General features: G+C 45.0%; 2 non-coding genes across 2 annotated transcripts; one reads left to right on the top strand and one right to left on the bottom strand.

The window, feature by feature from the left end:
• Positions 1–2910: 2910 nt before the first annotated feature.
• On the top strand, positions 2911–2982 carry TRNAQ-CUG. Its single transcript has one exon. It is a non-coding gene; the product is annotated as a tRNA-Gln (tRNA).
• Positions 2983–8582: 5600 nt separating this feature from the next.
• Positions 8583–8746, bottom strand: LOC117801285. Its single transcript, XR_004623799.1, has one exon. It is a non-coding gene; the product is annotated as a U1 spliceosomal RNA (small nuclear RNA).
• Between the last annotated feature and the right edge of the window lie 147 nt (positions 8747–8893).

Here is an 8893-nt window from a genome sequence, read left to right on the forward strand (position 1 = left end):
CCTGTTGTTTGGTGTTATGGACTGACTTGTGCTGCCCACCCTCACCCTGAATTCGTATGTTGAAGCCCTAACCCTCAATGTGACTGTATTTGGAGGTAGGCCCTTTAAGGAGGTAATTATGGTTAAATGGGGTAATAAGAACAGGGCCCGAATCTAATAGAACTGGTGTCCATATAAGAAGAGGAAGAGATACCAGAGATCTCTCTCCATGCACAGAGAAAAGGCCATTCGAGGGCACAGTAAGAAGGCAGCCTTCTCCAAATGCCAGAAAGAAGTCCCATCAGAAGCCAACTCTGGTCTCCTGGCCTCCGAAACCATGAGAAAATAAGTGTCTGTTGTTTAAGCCACCCAGCCTTTGGTATCTTGTTACTGCAGCCCAAGCAGACTAATACAATACTTAGTAATCAGGTTGTGTTCACTTAATCTGGCTACATAATGGGAAGTGAAAGTACATTTTGGAATAAGCACTATCCAATTTCACGGTATGAATATCGTGTCTTTTGCAATTGACATTGCCTTCCTTAGTTACACGTATATTTAAGTCCAGGCCCAGGACCACAAAATCAGGCAAAATGGAGGGGAAAAAATGGAAGGTAGAAAAGATCCAAAGTTTCATAATTGCATCCTCATCACCTTCAGACCTTAGAAACTTCGTCAGTGAAGTCCACATTTTAGATACCCTCAGATTCAATCTGAGTATACAATCATTTAAGCAACTAAGCCAGTTTTTCCAACTTTCACCTCACGTGCTTGGAGAAACAACTGTTTCAATTACCTATTCCCATTTTCACGGAGAGAACCTTTCTAAGGGTGATAAAAATGTGATGTAATCATGTCTTATCTAAGGGTGATAAAGAGACGTAATATTATGTCTCTTTGTCTTTTTTCTATATCCAGAATGTCCCCTTCATTCTATAGTCCTGATCTGACCGCAAACTGGAATCCCAGCAACTCTTAACTGCCTCTGGAAAATCTGACCTAATATAACCCCAATCTCCAACTTGTGCAGGGCGGAGCGAGAGACTCCAGGTTCCCTGAGAGGTGCAGGCACGCAGATCAGGATGACCTACCACTGCCACAAAACCCCGTCACTCCTCTCATGTGAAATAAAAGTCGCCCACCACTGATGCTGGAGCAAGAAACCCTGCCAACCCTTGCTTCCAAGTATAGGTCAGCCTCAATAAGGGGGCGACATGGGCTGCGGCAAGGGGCTGAGGAGAAAGAGAGTGAGGACGATGGGAGAGATGAGAGGTGCAGCAGCAGAATGGGAGGGGGAGTAGAGAGAAGAGGCAGGAGGAGCAGACAGAGGAGGAGGAGGACTTATATTCCCCCCGCCCCGGGGGGGGGGGTCGGGGGTCGTTCTGTTCACAACAGCACCTCCCTCCCATCCCCACCTCTCACCTTGGGCTCTCAAACCCCACAAGGACAGTCTCTCCATCCATTGCATTTCCAACCTCATTTATTTCTCTCCCCGCTCCATGTCAGAGCCTGGTTCTCTGGGTTGCCCGGCCCTTCTGTGATCTCTCAACATCCTTTCAACAGATTTCTTTTCTTTTGAAATCAGCCAGAGTCCATTTCTGTTCCTTGCAGTCATAAGCCTTGACTCACTTAAAGTTCTCCTGGAAGAATACTTTGGGATGTTAGTTCCCACTCAATTTTTTCGTTTTCCAGAAGGAAGCTTCATCTCCTCCTCAAACTTTGAGAACATCTTCCTCTTCATAACAAAGTAGCCCCTTTGCCTCCTTCCTCCATTCAAGTCTCATCCAGTCTCTAGGAAGAAAATACCTCTCCCAGAGCACTGGGCTTCTTTCTCACTCTGTTTTTCAGCCAGCGGTTTTCTTTCAATGTCAATTTTTCTGTTACATGTATTAAGGGAAGGAGTGGCTTTGGGATAAAATAAAGAGGTAAAGGGGAAATGAAATACACAGATTGTTATTTTGAGATGTAATGTGGATTTATATCTATTAGGTGTGTAAATATTTACTGTGGTGGTATTTTGCGTACATAAGTTCCATACACACTGTAAGACACCTTGGGTGTCTTACCCTATGGCCCAGTACTGGGTGCCCTTGGGTACATTGATAATATGTTCATTTTTTTAAAAGCATGCAGTGTCCAGTTCATGATATATTGAAAAACTGGAATGGAACTGACTTGGCCCAATTCTCAGAAAACAACCTGTAAATATCTAAGAGTCAGAGCCCTGCCTTGTGGCCTCAATGGTATTGTGGCTGATTCTGAGTCAACACAAGTGAGTTTGGTTTGGTTTGTCTGAGTGTTTGATGTAAACCTTAAACATGGCTGATTGCTTTATATTGTAGATCTAACAAATACAGAAATACAAGAAAAGCTTACACAACAGCAACAACAAAACCCAGAAGTGTATGAAAAAGAAGAGGAAAATTCCCCTACCTCCCAATCCTACCCCACTGCTGACACACCTTTACCTATTACATGTAGGAGTCAGTGGTGACTTTGGAGTGTGATGGGTGCTATGCGACGAAGGGACCCAGGAAGCCCCGAGTCTCGTCCTGACAATCATCTGCTTTCTCTGAGCAACGGGGAAAATGTGAAGGCAAGGGAAAGGAAAATAACTGTACCATTTGCAGAAATTTCACCTCTGGACGGGAAACTGGATAAAACTGGGGCAGAATATGTGGTTCATGAGCTCTTCCCTAACCCTAGACCCAGAGTGGATTTACTTTTATTTTCTGAGGGGAAAGCGACATGATAGAAGTCAATCAAAGGAGGCGGGCAGAGAAAAGCAAGATGGATGACCACCCACGCAGGTCAGCTGTACTCTAGTCTTGACGCGTCCGTAGAAAAAATACTTGGGATTATCGGTGGCATTTGGATGTTAACGCAGTACTCACACAGCTCTGGCGAGGGATGGAGCGCCCCTTCCGCAGGGGTTCCATGGTGTAATGGTGAGCACTCTGGACTCTGAATCCAGCGATCCGAGTTCAAATCTCGGTGGGACCTTTCCCTTTAACTGGCATAGGGTGGTTTTTTTACTCTTCAAGTGGCACCTGCCTTCCCGCCCCCGCCCCCGCCCCGCTTGGGCGCCTCGCAGCCGCGTGCCCCGCGCTCCGCCGCCTCCTCCTCAGGACTCGGGGACCCAGAAGCCCGCGTCTCAGAGTGCCCCCCCCCACTCCCCACGGACACAGCCGAGCCACCGGGCCAGTGCTTCCCCTCGTCGGGGTGCCCCTCGGGCCTCGGGATAAAAGGCGGCGGCGGCGGCCACTAAATCCTGCACCTCGAGGGGCGTCCCGCCGCGCGTCCTGAAATTGCACCCACTGTCTGGGAAGCAGGTTGTGCTGCGGCCGCTCAGTCACTGGAGGTGGTTTTGGTTCTGAGGTCGATGGTTCAGAGGCCTAAATTGGAAGTGAACTGGCCTAGTTTGGAAGCAAGGACTTGAATGCTTATTCCCCTTTTGCTGATCAGATGAGCTAATAAACTCCGAGATGCTCCCAGCCCGGGAGATTCCAGTTGGTCAGAAAGCGTTACTTCACTCTCCCTGGGAGGGTCCACAGCCCCTGGAAAGTATCGCTGGTGTAACTTAAATAAAATCAGTTCTCATCACATCCAGTCTCTATGCGGTGTTGCGCCCCAAATACAAGACCTACCAGTCAATGATTATACGCAAAGTGCCGTGTCCCAGGCATAGTCTACAAATTTAAATGGGCTTACTCACTGACTCCTTTCAACAGGCCCGTCTCCAATCACTGTCCTCAATTTCCATCTGAGAACACTGACATACGGAAAAGTTAACCAACCTGTCCAGTCGCTCAGCCAGTGAGCGCGATTTGAAAACAGGAATTTGAACCGAAGACAGCCCGGCTCCAGAAGATAGGCTCAGAACCACTATGTTTGTACTCCTAATTTAAAAAAATGGTAAAAATGCTTGACGAGAAATTTAAGTTTGTGTATTTCTTTTGAAACAAACAAACACACCTAGGAGGATTCATGCAACAGGCATAAAACTATCCTAAGTATCCATATGATCCCCCTGCCTCCCAACAGCTGCTCCTGCAAACTCTCCAACTTAAACACACTTTCTTCCAGAACCAGGTTTTTCCTCCCCTCTATGTTTTCCTCTCACCTACTCCACACATCTATTCTGTTCTTTCATTTAGAGGACATTCAATTTTTTTTTTTAAAGATTTTATTTATTTATTTGACAGAGATAGAGACAGACAGCGAGAGAGGGAACACAAGCAGGGGGAGTGGGAGAGGAAGAAGCAGGCTCATAGTGGAAGAGCCTGACGTGGGGCCCGATCCCAGAACGCCGGGATCACGCCCTGAGCTGAAGGCAGACGCTTAACCGCTGTGCCACCCAGGCGCCCCTAGAGGACATTCAATTTTTTTAAATTTAAAAATATGAAAGATAGGGGCATCTTGCTGGCTTAGTAGACAGAGCATGTGACTCTTGGTCTCCCGGTTGTGAGTTCAAGTCCTACCTTCGGCATGGAGCATTTATAAAACAAACAAACAAATATATGAAAAATCCGTAAAGGGGGTACCTCGGTGGCTCGGTCGTTAAGTGTCTGCCTTTGGCTCAGGGCCTGATCCCAGGGCTGGCTGTCTCTCTCTCTCTGTCAAATAAATAAAATCTTAAAGAAAAAAAAGAAAAGAAAAGAAAAATACATAAAGAAGAAGATTCCTATCACCTGGAATTAACTACTCTAACATCTTTACATGTTTTTCTTCAAATCTTTTTTTTTTTAAGATTTTATTTATTTATTTGACAGAGAGACAGCCAGTGAGAGACGGAACACAAGCTGGGGGAGTGGGAGAGGAAGAAGCAGGCTCCCAGCAGAGCAGGGAGCCCGATGCAGGGCTCGTACCCACAGGTACTGGGATCACGGCTGGGATCACGGCCTGAGCCGAAGGCAGACGCTTAACGAACGACTGAGCTACCCAAGTGCCCCTCTTCAAATCTATTAAGTTATTCTAACGTTTTGCAAAAGTTATACATGTGTATTATACGAATGGTAAAATTCAAATGATGCAGAAAATATGTATAGTAAAATTCGGAAAGATCTTAATATCAAAAATAACTTTGTATACATTAAGTAATTACTAATCAGAGCTATATTTGGTATTTTACAATGAGAAGGGTCTATTTATAAATATGCTTTTATAAAACTGAGCTCTTATACAGTCTATTTTTATTTGAAAGTATTCAATTTGAGAGGGCATGAATTTAAGTGAAGAAAAAGATACAAAACAAGTACGAAGGAATTGTTGAATGTCCAATCAAATTGTTCACCATATGAGAGATACTTTTCTAAGAGAACCCTCCAAGGTTAAAAATAAGAATAATAATTAAAGACACTAAAATTGGAATGATTTCTTATTTTTAAAATCAAATTTTTTTAGGGGCGCCTGGGTGGCACAGCGGTTAGGCATCTGCCTTCGGCTCAGGGCGTGATCCCGGCGTTATGGGATCGAGCCCCACATCAGGCTCCTCTGCTGTGAGCCTGCTTCTTCCTCTCCCACTCCGCCTGCTGTGTTCCCTCTCTCGCTGGCTGTCTCTGTCAAATAAATAAATAAATTCTTTAAAAAAAATAAAAATAAAAAAATAAAATAAAATTTTTAAAAAAAAGCTTTTATTTATTTATTTGACAGAGAGACAGTGAGAGAGGGAACACAAGCATGGGGAGTGGGAGAGGGAGAAGCGGGCTCCCCACGGAGCAGGGAGCCCGACCCCAGGACCCTGGGATCATGATCTGAGCTGAAGGCAGGGCTTAATGACTGAGCCACTCAGGCACCCCTAAAATCAAATTTCTTAAGGTGTAATTTGTAAATAATACAAGGCATCCATTTCAAGTTTGATGACTTTTGACAAGTGGATGCACCCATGTAACCACTACCCTGTTCTAGAAAAAAGAACATTTCCATTGCTCCAAAATGTCTTCTTGTGCCCCTTTGCAGTCAATCCCCATACCACCCCTGTCCCAAGCAATTGATGATTTAGTTTTGTCACGATGAATTTGTTTTGCCTGTCCTAGAAATTCACATAAATGGACCACACAGTATGTACTCTTTTCATCACCGAGCATGGTGTTCTTGAGATTCAACCTTATCGTTGCCACATAACAGGAATCTGTTCCGTTTCATTGAAGAGTAGTATTCCTTTGAATGAATATACCACAATTATATCCATTCACCTTGTGATAGACATTTGATTACGTTTCCAGGGGCACTCGAGTGGCTCAGTCAGTTAAGGGTCTGACCCTTGATTTCAGCGCAGGTCATGCTATCAGGGTTGTGAGATCAGGCTCCGTGCTGGGTGTGGAGCATGCTTGGGATTCTCTCTCTCCCTCTCCCTCTGCCCCTCCCACCGCATCTCTCCCTCTCTTAAAAAAAAAAGGATTGTGTTTCCAGTTTGGGGACTGTTATAAACAAGTCCCTTTTGTAGGCACATGTTTTATAAATTTAATTTAAGTTTTAATTTTCTAATACTAATTTATTTTGTGAATGGATGTTACACTCACAAATGCAAAATTCATTCAAATGTTACAGAAGTCCGAAGCAGAAGTCTACACATTTTTCTTTATACTTCATAATTAAGGGGACATAAGCTTATTTGGGGTAGTTTTCTATTAGGACATATTTAATATAAACCACACTCTATGCTAAATGCATTACTAGGTTATCTCAATCTATGCAACAATTCCTCTAAGAGGTACTTAATGTTATTACTTTCATATGACATTTGCAAAATTGGTCTAGCAACAGAAGGAGCTGGCCCAAGGTCAAACAAAAGGCAAATGGTGGAGCCAGGACTGGAAGGGAGGCCTCCCAGAGGTTTTGCTCCTAACCACAGATCGAACCTAATATGTCTGTAATAACCTCGGTGTTTGATAGACTTGGAAACCAATATGCAAGCACTATATTGGTCTTCTCTGGTCGGAAAACACTCTCATCAGGGAGCATAGCAGTGCTGACAAATGAGACTGGGGAAATAAACTAAACAGTCTAGAAACACAAGTTTTCTCATCAGTAAGGCACTGGAAGTTGATTTCAGTTTTGGTTCAGACACTTTTTTTAAAAGATTTATTTATTTTAGAGAGAGAGAGAGTGAGCACGGGGGAGGAGGGGGAGGGACAGAGAGAGAGAGAATCTCGAAGCAGACTCCCCGCTAAGTATGTGGCTCCATCCCAGGACCCTGAGATCATGACCTGAGCCGAAATCAAGAGTCCGACCCTCAACCGACTGAGCCACCCAGGAGCCCCGTGGTTCTGCCATTTTATATTTGTTTATTCTGCTGCTGGGGAGAAGTTCACGCCTCTTTTTCATCAAGCTAGATCTGTTATAGGGTAGGACTTCTACTTTCAATGGTCTGAATACTCGATAGCCATTCTGTGCTTTTTAGTTGGTTTTCCTTGGACCTACCCTTGTGTACCACCCCTTCCCCGACTCCACCCCCCGCCCCTAGTCTCCCGCGTGATCTCAGTAGCTTCTGGGCTGAACAGATCTGAATGCTGTACCCAAGGTAGCCAACCCCTAGGGACGCGTGGCAGTCCTTCCCGCCGTGGCCCTGCCTTTATTTGGCCAAGTAGTTTGTTTGCCGGGCCATTACCGATCAGAAGCGAGCAAGGTAAGAAAACACATACCGGGAAAGAGATCGGCAAACGCAACTGCCCACAACTGCCAACACTGCACCTGGTTGCTTTCTTAATAAACTGTAGTTCAATGTAACGGCATTTTCAGATAAGGAAAATCTAAAATTACTTCTGACAGTTAAAAAAAGTTAGCAACAATTCCTACTGCCATGTAAGAAGAAATATTAAGGAAGCTTCCTAAATTTGCCAGGCTTCTGAAGCGTGGCAAGTGCAAACTGGAAGTTGAGAGAAAGCTACTCTTTTTCTGTATATAAAGGTATTGAGAGCCCTAGAGAAGAGGTGGGAGGAAGAGGAAACCGAAGCCAAAAATACGAAAAAGCTACTTTGGGGTAGGAAGGATGGGTGAGTGGTATCTTGGGAATTAGCTAGTAATGGTTGTAAGGTGTAAAAGCAAGACATCAAACAAGGCAGCAAACGCTTAAAACATGAATTCTGAAGGGAGATTAGATATTTAAAAGACAGGAGATAGCCTAGTCGCACCTCTCACTAGATAAGCAGATGAGAAACTGGTCACGGCTCACTTCCAAAACTCCCTATTGCATGTTTCTGGGAGAATCACAGGGCATTCAGCCAAGATTCAGGTCTAACTGTGGTTCCGACTTGCGTGGACTGTATATACACGATCCGTGTAACGAAGCAACGCTTCCTGGCATAAAATAACCGTATTACATCTTCAACTAAACAAAACTTGCACGCCGCAAGCAGCTGCTTCTACCTCGCACTTGGAAGTAAGCGCACTCCCGCTCTGTGATAACCACAAGTTGGCAAAAAAGCACTTACCAACGTTGGGCTTCCACGAACTCAATAAAAGACAACCCACACCCACACAGCAAAACCGAGAGCGCCCCCAATCACTTCGCCTCTACACAAAAACTTGATCACCAATACGTAATAACTGGTATCACACACCACGCTAAAGCAAAGACGTCTTACCTTTCAACCAAAGTAAAACAGAGGAAAGCGCGAAGGCACTCCCTTACTAACACAAACTATGCCGTCCAATTTCCCACGCTTAGGGTAAGTTGCAAGGATTTGCACATCCTCAATGCAACGGATAAACCTCGCTATGGGAAAAACATATTCGCGATTATGGTATTTTCTCTGCCAGGTAATATAACCCTCTCCGCCCCACACCACCCTCACACGCCTTACACTGTTCACACACGCTCACTTGGCTCACGGACACCCTGGGCCTCCCTACGCCTTACACACACACGCGACACGCAGCTTCCAACCACACCACCGCACTCCTTCCCGCCGCA

The sequence above is a fragment of the Ailuropoda melanoleuca genome, chromosome 2 (assembly GCF_002007445.2).
Source record: "Ailuropoda melanoleuca isolate Jingjing chromosome 2, ASM200744v2, whole genome shotgun sequence".
NCBI classification, from domain to species: Eukaryota; Metazoa; Chordata; class Mammalia; order Carnivora; family Ursidae; genus Ailuropoda; species Ailuropoda melanoleuca.